Genomic DNA, 10,000 nt, shown 5'->3' on the forward strand with positions numbered 1-10,000 from the left:
CCACGGCCCGCATGTCTTGCCACGGCGTTGCCAAACATGCCATGACACGGACTCGGCCCGCATGCCATGCCACGGCCACGGCCCGCATGACATGCCACGGCCTCGGCCCGCATGCCTTGCGACGGCGTCGCCCAACATGCCATGCAACGGCCTCGGCCCGCATGACATGCCACGGCCTCGGCCCGCATGACATGCCACGGCCTCGGCCAGCAAGCCTTGCCACGACGTCGCCCAACTTGCCATGCCACAGCCTCGGCCCGCATGCCATGCCACGGCCTCGGCTTGCATGACATGCCACGGCCTCGGCCCGCATGCCTTGCTACGGGGTCGCCCAACATGCCATGCCACGGCCTCGGCCCGCATGCCTTGCTACGGGGTCGCCCAACATGCCATGCCACGGCCTCGGCCCGCATGCCATGCCACGGCCTCGGACCGCATGCCTTGTTACGGCGTCGCCCAACATGCCATGCCACGGCCTCGGCCCGCATGCCTTGCTACGACGTTGCCCAACATGCCATGCCACGGCCCCGGCCCGCATGCCTTCCCACCGCGTTGCCCAGCATGCCATGCCACCGCGTTGCCCGGCGTGCCATGCCTTTGCCTTGGCCAACATGTCGTGCCACGGCCTCGGCCCGTATGCCATGCCATGCCACGACCCTCATGTCTTGCCACGGCGTTGCCAAACATTCCATGCCACGGCCTCGGCCCGCATGCCCTGCGACGGCGTCGCCCAACATGCCATGCCACGGCCTCGGCCCGCATGACATGCCACGGCCTCGGCCCGCATGCCTTGCCACGACGTCGCCCAACTTGCCATGCCACGACCTCGGCCCGCATGCTATGCCACGGCCTCAGCTTGCATGACATGCCACGGCCTCGGCCGGCATGCCTTGCTACGGGGTCGCCCAACATGCCATGCCACGGCCTCGGCCTGCATGCCAAGCCACGACCTCGGCCCGCATGACATGCCACGGCCTCGGCCCGCATGCCTTCCTACGGGGTCGCCCAACATGCCATGCCACGGCCTCGGCCCGCATGCCATGCCACGGCCTCGGACATAATGCCTTGTTACGGCATCGCCCAACATGCCATGCCACGGCCTCGGCCCGCATGCCTTGCTACGACGTTGCCCAACATGCCATGCCACGGCCCCGGCCCGCATGCCTTGCCACCGCGTTGCCCAGCATGCCATGGCACCGCGTTGGCCGGCGTGCCATGCCTTTGCCTTGGCCAACATGTCGTGCCACGGCCTCGGCCCGTATGCCATGCCATGCCACGGCCCGCATGTCTTGCCACGGCGTTGCCAAACATGCCATGCCACGGCCCGCATGTCTTGCCACGGCGTTGCCAAACATGCCATGCCACGGCCCGCATGTCTTGCCACGGCGTTGCCAAACAAGCCATGCCACGGCCTCGGCCCGCATGCCATGCCACGGCCTCGGCCCGCATGCCTTGCTGCGGCGTCGCCCAACTTGCCATGCCACGGCCTCGGCCCGCATGCCATGCCACGGCCTCGGCCCGCATGCCATGCCACGGCCTCGGCCCGCATGCCTTGCTGCGGCGTCGCCCAACATGCCATGGCACGGCCTCGGCCCGCATGCCATGGCACGGCGTCGGCCCGCATGACACGCCACGGCCTCGGACCGCATGCCTTGCTCCGGCGTCGCCCAACATGCCATGCCACGGCCTCGGCCCGCATGCCATGCCACGGCCTCGGCCCGCGTGCCTTGCTACGACGTTGCCCAACATGCCACGCCACGGCCCCGGCACGCATGCCTTGCCACCGCGTTGCCCAGCATGCCATGCCACCGCGTTGCCCGGCGTGCCATGCCTTAGCCTTGGCCAACTTGTCGTGCCACGGCCTCGGCCCTCATGCCATGCCATGCCACGGCCCGCATGTCTTGCCACGGTGTTGCCAAACATGCCATGCCACGGCCTCGGCCCGCATGACATGCCACGGCCTCGGCCCGCATGCCTTGCTACGGCGTCGCCCAACATGCCATGCGACGGCCTCGGCCCGCACGCCATGCCACGGCCTCGGCCTGCATGCCTTGCTACGGCGTCGCCCAACATGCCATGCCACGGCCTCGGCCCGCATGCCATGCCACGGCCTCGGCCCGCGCGACATGCCACGGCCTCGGCCCGCATGCCTTGCCACGACGTCGCCCAACTTGCCATGCCACGGCCTCGGCCCGCATGCCATGCCACGGCCTCGGCTCGCATGACATGCCACGGCCTCGGCCCGCATGCCTTGCTACGGCGTCGCCCAACATGCCATGCCACGGCCTCGGCCCGCATGCCATGCCACGGCCTCGGCCCGCATGACATGCCACGGCCTCGGACCGCATGCCTTGCTACGGCGTCGCCCAACATGCCATGCCACGGCCCCGGCCCGCATGCCTTGCCACCGCGTTGCCCAGCATGCCATGCCACCGCATTGCCCGGCGTGCCATGCCTTAGCCTTGGCCAATATGTCGTGCCACGGCCTCGGCCCGCATGCCATGCCATGCCACGGCCCGCAGGTCTTGCCACGGCGTTGCCAAACATGCCATGCCACGGCCTCGGCCCGCATGCCATGCCACGGCCTCGGCCCGCATGACATGCCACGGCCTCGGCCCGCATGCCTTGCTACGGCGTCGCCCAACATGCCATGCCATGGCCTCGGCCCGCATGCCCTTCTACGGCGTTGCCCAACATGCCATGCCACGGCCTCGGCCCGCATGCCTTGTCACCGCATTGCCCAGCATGCCATGCCACCGCGTTGCCCGGCGTGCCATGCCTTAGCCTTGGCCAACATGTCGTGCCACGGCCTCGGCCCGCATGCCATGCCATGCCACGGCCCGCATGTCTTGCCACGGCGTTGCCAAACATGCCATGCCATGGCCTCGGCCCGCATGACATGCCACGGCCTCGGCCCGCATGCCTTGCAACGGCGTCGCCCAACATGCCATGCCACGGCCTCGGCCCGCATGCCTTGCCACGACGTCGCCCAACTTGCCATGCCACGGCCTCGGCCCGCATGCCATGCCACGGCCTCGGCCCGCATGACATGGCACGGCCTCGGACCGTATGCCTTGCTACGGCGTCGCCCAACTTGCCATGCCACGGCCTCGGCCCGCATGCCTTGCTTCGACGTTGCCCAACATGCCATGCCACGGCCCCGGCCCGCATGCCTTGCCACCGCGATGCCCAGCGTGCCATGCTTAGCCTTGGCCAACATGTCGTGCCACGGCCTCGGCCCGCATGCCATGCCATGCCACGGCCCGCATGTCTTGCCACGGCGTTGCCAAACATGCCATGCCACGGACTCGGCCCGCATGACATGCCACGGCCTCGACCAGCATGCCTTGCAACGGCGTCGCCCAACATGCCATGCCACGGCCTCGGCCCGCATGCCATGACACGGCCTCGGCCCGCATGCCATGCCACGGCCTCGGCCCGCATGACATGCCACGGCCTCGGCCCGCATGCCTTGCTACGACGTCGCCCAACTTGCCATGCCACGGCCTCGGCCTGCATGCCATGCCAAGGCCTCGGCTCGCATGACTTGCCACGGCCTCGGCCCGCATGCCATGCCACGGCCTCGGCCCGCATGACATGCCACGGCCTCGGCCCGCATGCCTTGCTACGACGTCGCCCAACTTGCCATGCCACGGCCTCGGCCTGCATGCCATGCCAAGGCCTCGGCTCGCATGACTTGCCACGGCCTCGGCCCGCATGCCATGCCACGGCCTCGGCCTGCATGCCTTGCTACGACGTTGCCCAACATGCCATGCCACGGCCCCGGCCTGCATGCCTTGCCACCGCGTTGCCCAGCATGCCATGCCACTGCGTTGCTCGGCGTGCCATGCCTTAGCCTTGGCCAACATGTCGTGCCACGGCCTCGGCCCGCGTGCCATGCCATGCCACGGCCCGCATGTCTTGCCATGGCGTTGCCAACACATGCCATGCCACGGCCTCGGCCCGCACGACAAGCCACGGCCTCGGCCCGCATGCCTTGCTACGGCGTCGCCCAACATGCCATGCCACGGCCTCGGCCCGCATGCCATGCCACGGCCTCGGCCCGCATGCCCTTCTACGGCGTTGCCCAACATGCCATGCCACGGCCTCGGCCCGCATGCCTTGCCACCGCGTTGCCCAGCATGCCATGCCACCGCGATGCCCGGCGTGCCATGCCTTAGCCTTGGCCAACATGTCGTGCCACGGCCTCGCCCCGCATGCCATGCCACGGACGGCCTCGGCCCGCATGCCATGCCACGGCCTCGGCCCGCATGCCATGCCACGGCCTCGGCCCGCATGTCTTGCCACGGCGTTGCCCAACATGCCATGCCACGACCTCGGCCCCCATGTCTTGCCACCACGCTGCCCAGCATGCCAATGCACCGCGTTGCCCGGCGTGCCATGCCTTAGCCTTGGCCAACATGCCACGCCACGGCCTCAGCCCGCATGGCTTGCCAGGGCGTTGCCCAACATGCCATGCCACGGCCTCGGCCTCGGCCCGCATGCCATGCCACGGCCTCGCCCCGCATGTCTTGCCACGGCGTTGCCCAACATGCCATGCCATGCCACGCCACGGCCTCGGCCCGCATGCCATGCCACGGCCGTGGCGGCATGGCAAGCTACGGCCTCAGCCAGCATGCCATGCCACGGCCTCGCCCAGCATGCCATGGCACGGTCTTGGTCAGCATGCCATGCCATGGCACCGCCTTGCGCAGCGTTGGCCAGCATGCCTTGGCCGGCATGCCATGCCAATGCCTTGGGCCAACATGGCGTGCCACGGGCTGGGTGAGCATGGCATGCCACGGGCTGGGCGAGCATGCCACGCCACGGCCTTGGCTAGCAGCAAGGCATGCCACGGCCTCGGCGAGCATGCCATGCCAAGGCCAAGGCCAAGGCAGTGGGCAAGGCCAAGTCCCTGTGCAAGGCATGGCCAAGGCCAAGGCCATGGCATGCCACCGCCTTGATCGATCTTTTTGAACATGATTCTTTTATAATCTTACCCAAACCGTGCAACACAATTAAAAATGCACTACAATCAATTTTAAATGTCATTCCCTATTTTTTTGCAATTTTTCTTGAGCTTTTCGAATTTTTAAAGCCCTTATTCGGCAAAAAAAAATCAAAATAAAAAAAAATGAAAAAAATAATTTAATAATTTCTATAATTACTAGTGAATCATCCTTTAATTATTGGAATTTTTCCATAATTTTTTGACCATTTTTATTAATTTTTATATTTTTTAAGTATTAAAATCGAAATAAATTAAAATAAAATATTTTCGGTAACAAAATATTTTTTTTAATTTTTTTTTATGGTGTATTAAATTATTTCCTACAACTTTCATGTTGAAAGTTTTGGCAAAAAACCATTACTTTTTAAAAAAACCCCATTATGACTCCTCGAACATGCTTGATGTTTCCTCCTGCCAGATTGAAAAGGGCTTAACAGGCTATTATAAGGGGGGGGCACCTCCCTTGCCCAGGGCAAGGCAGTGGCAGGTGCGCCCCATGTTGGGCGCGGCCTGGGCTGCGGCCTTGGGTTACATGCACTGCGGCTCGACCGCGGCCTGGGCTGCGGCCTTGGGCGGCTCGGCCGCGGCCTTGGGCAGCCTGGACCGCGGCCTTGCGCGGCCTGGGCGCGGCCTTGGGCGGCCTGGGCGCGGCCTTGGGCGGCTCGGGCGCGGCCTTGGGCGGCCTGGGCGCGGCCTTGGGCGGCCTGGGCGCGGCCTTGGGCGGCCTGGGCCCGGCCTTGGGCGGCCTGGGCGCGGCCTTAGGCGGCTCGGGAGCGGCCTTGGGCTGCCTGGGCGCGGCCTTTGGCGGCTCGGGCGCGGCCTTGGGCGGCCTGGGCGCGGCCTTGGGTGGCCTGGACCGCGGCCTTGGGCGCGGCCTTGAGCAGCATGGCGTGGCATGCGCGCGGGCGTGGGCGGCCTGGCATGCGCGCGGCATGGGCAGCACGGCATGGCATGCGCACGGCCTGGGCGGCCTGGCATGCAGCCGGCTTGGCATGCCCGCGGCGTGGGCAGCACGGCCTGGCATGCGCACGGCCTGGGCGGCCTGGCATGCAGCCGGCCTGGCATGCCCGCGGCGTGGGCAGCACGGCATGGCATGCGCACGGCCTGGGCGGCCTATCATGCAGCCGGCCTGGGCAGCACGGCATGGCATGCGCACGGCCTGGGCGGCCTGGCATGCAGCCGGCCAGGGCAGCCTGGCCTGGCATGCCCGCGGCGTGGGCAGCGTGGCCTGTGCGAATACCGCGCGCGTGGTCTTTTGACCACGGTGCGCGTGTTGCGCGCATGGTCGCGCACGCCTTTGCACGCCTTCGCACGCAACGCACGTCTAGTGATAAGAACCGCAGCCAAGGCAGCCCAGTCCCAAGGCCATGGCCAGCAGCATGGCATGCCACGGCCAAGGCAGCCCGGCCAAAGCCAGCAGCATGCCATGCTAAGGCCAAGGCCAGCAGCATGCCATGCCACGGCCAAGGCAGCCCCGCCAAAGCCAGCAGCATGCCATGCCAAGGCCAAGGCCAGCAGCATGCCATGCCACGGCCAAGGCTGGCCAGCCAAAGCCAGCAGCATGCCATGCCAAGGCCAAGGCCAAGGCCAGCAGCATGCCATGCCAAGGCCAAGGCAGCCCAGCCAAAGCCAGCAGCATGCCATGCCAAGGCCAAGGCCAGGAGCATGCCATGCCACGGCCAAGGCAGCCCAGCCAAAGCCAGCAGCATGCCATGCCAAGGCCAAGGCCAGTAGCATGCCATGCCACGGCCAAGGCTGCCCAGCCAATGCCAGCAGCATGCCATGCCAAGGCCAAGGCCAGCAGCATGCCATGCCAAGGCCAAGGCAGCCCAGCCAAAGCCAGCAGCATGCCATGCCAAGGCCAAGGCCAGCAGCATGCCATGCCACGGCCAAGGCAGGCCAGCCAAAGCCAGCAGCATGCCATGCCAAGGCCAAGGCCAGCAGCATGCCATGCCACGGCCAAGGCAGCCCAGCCAAAGCCAGCAGCATGCCATGCCAAGGCCAAGGCCTGCAGCATGCCATGCAACGGCCAAGGCAGCCCAGCCAAAGCCAGCAGCATGCCATGCCAAGGCCAAGGCCAGCAGCATGCCATGCCAAGGCCAAGGCAGCCCAGCCAAAGCCAGCAGCATGCCATGCCAAGGCCAAGGCCAGCTGCATGCCATGCCAAGGCCAAGGCCAGCAGCATGCCATGCCACGGCCAAGGCAGGCCAGCCAAAGCCAGCAGCATGCCATGCCAAGGCCAAGGCCGGCTGCATGCCATGCCACGGCCAAGGCTGCCCAGCCAAAGCCAGCAGCATGCCATGCCAAGGCCATGGCCTGCAGCATGCCATGCCACGGCCAAGGCAGCCCAGCCAGAGCCAGCAGCATGCCATTCCAAGGCCAAGGCCAGCAGCATGCCATGCCAAGGCCAAAGCCAGCAGCATGCCATGCCAAGGCCAAGGCCAGCAGCATGCTATGCCACGGCCAAGGCAGCCCAGCCAAAGCCAGCAGCATGCCATGCCCAGGCCAAGGCCAGCAGCATGCCATGCCCAAGGCCAAGGCCAGCAGCATGCCATGCCAAGGCCATGGCCAAGGCCTAGGCAGCCCATCCGAAGCCAGCAACATTCCATGCCAAGGCCAACGCTGCCCATCCGAAGCCAGCGGCATGCCATGCCAAGGCCAAGGCCAGCCGCATGTCTTGCCACGACCTTGTCCCGCAGCGTGGCGTGCCTTGGCCTTGGGCTAGAACATCGCATGCCACGCCCTTGGCAAGCAATCCCGTCCCTCGTGTAATTGCCATTTGGTTTGGCTTTGACTTACGTATATGTTGCCCTGCGAAATGCATGTCCCTCGGGTAATAGCCGTTTGGTTGCCTTTGACTTTCGAACACGTTGCTAGTGCTTTCCCCCCTGGAAGCTTGTTGGGAAAAGTATGTCCCTCGGAAGTTGCCTGTTGCGTTTGTTATTTGCATTCGAGCTATCCGATGCTTGCTCGGTTTCTCTAAGAGTTTTTGCACGTTCGTCGGGCTTTTTAATTATTTATTTACTCATAAAAATTATAATAAAATAAATAAAAAATAAAAAAATAATTAAAAAAATTACTATAATTACTAGTGCCTCATCTTATAATTGTTGGAATTTTTCTAGAATTTTTTGAGTATTTTTAGTAATTTTTATTATTTTTTAAGTATTAAAATTGAAATAAATTAAAATAAAATATTCCGGTGGCCAAATATTTTTTTATAATTTTTTTTATGGTGTATTAAATTATTTCATACAACTTTCATGTTGAAAGTTTTGGTAAAAAACCATTACTTTTTAAAAAAACCCCATTATGACTCCTCGAACATGGTTGATGTTTCCTCCTGCCAGATTGAAAAGGGCTTAACATGCTATTATAAGGGGGGGGCACCTCCCTTAAGGCTGGCCAGCATGGCCAGGCCACAGGCCACGCCTATGCCTAGGCGGGCGCTTGGCACATGCCATCGCTTGGCTTGTGGCATTGGCTTGTGGCATCGAAACTACATAGCCAAGCACGGGATGCGTCGAGTGGCGGCCCGCGGTGGTGGCGGTGGCACGTTGGCCTAGGCCAGCATGCCATGCCACAGCCTTGGCCAGCAACATGGCATGCCAAAGCCTTGGCCAGCAGCATGCCATGCCCTGGCCTTGGCAAGCATGTCATGCCACGGCCTTGGCCAGCAGCATGCCATGCCACGGCCTTGGCCAGCAGCATGCCATGCCCCGGCCTTGGCCAGCATGTCATGCCACCGCCTTGGCCAGCAGCATGCCATGCCACAGCCTTGGCCAGCAACATGGCATGCCAAAGCCTTGGCCAGCAGCACGCCATGCCCCGGCCTTGGCAAGCTTGTCATGGCACGGCCATGGCCAGCAGCGTGCCATGCCCCGGCCTTGGCCAGTAGCGTGCCATGCCACGACCTTGGCCAGCAGCTTGCCATGCCCCGGCCTTGGCCAGCATGTCATGCCACGGCCTTGGCCAGCAGCATGCCATGCCACGGCCTTGGCCAGCAGCATGCCATGCCACGGCCTTGGCCAGCAACATGGCATGCCAAAGCCTTGGCCAGCAGCATGCCCTGCCCCGGCCTTGGCCGGCAGCATGCCATGCCGTGGCCTTTGCCAGCAGCATGGCAAGCCCAAGCCTTGGTCAGTAGCAGCATGCCATGCCAACGCCTTGGCCAGCAGCATGCCTTGCCACGGCCTCGTCCAGCAGCATGGCATGCCACGCCACGGCCTCGGCCATCAGCATGCCTTGCCACGGCCTCGGCCATCAGCATGCCTTGCCACGGCCACGGCCATCAGCATGGCATGCCCCGGCCTCGGCCAGCAGCATGTCATGCCACGGCCTTGGCAAGCATGCCAAGCCACGGCCTTGGCAAGCATGCCATGTCCCTCGGGTAATTGTACAAGTTGCCTTGCGAAATGCATGTCCCTCGGTTAAATTGCCATTTGGTTAGCTTTGGCGTGCGAACGAGTTGCCTGTGCTTTCCTTGTGGAAGCTTGTTGCGAGAAGTATGTCCCTCGAAAGTTGCCTGTTGCGTTTGTTATTTGCATTCGCGCTAACCGGTGCTTGCTCGGCCTCTCTAAATGTTTTCGCGCGTTCGTCGGGCTTCATAGTCCTTCGGGGGGTGATTCGTTTTGGGGGGCTGGTGCACAGTGTACGTCGTGGCGCGTGAGTTGTGTTCGGTTTGTGCGAGTTGGACGGATCCCTGCCTGTGCAGCGAACTCCACTGGTGCATTCCTCCATGTCCCTCGGGTGATGCCTTTAGGTTGTCTTCGACTCGCCTTCGGGTTGCCTGCGCTTCCCTAGTGGAAGGTGCCTTGCGAAAAGCGTGTCCCTCGGGTAATTGCCATTTGGTTGGCTTTGACGTTCGAACGAGTTGCCTATGCTTTCCTAGTGGAAGCTTGTTGCGAAAAGTATGTCCCTCGAAAGTTGCCTGTTGCGCTTGTTATTTGCATTCGCGCTAACCGGTGCTTGCTCGGCCTCTCTAAATGT

This window comes from Camellia sinensis, unplaced genomic scaffold, assembly GCF_055761805.1.
Source record: "Camellia sinensis isolate YWXY unplaced genomic scaffold, ASM5576180v1 Unanchor4, whole genome shotgun sequence".
NCBI classification, from domain to species: Eukaryota; Viridiplantae; Streptophyta; class Magnoliopsida; order Ericales; family Theaceae; genus Camellia; species Camellia sinensis.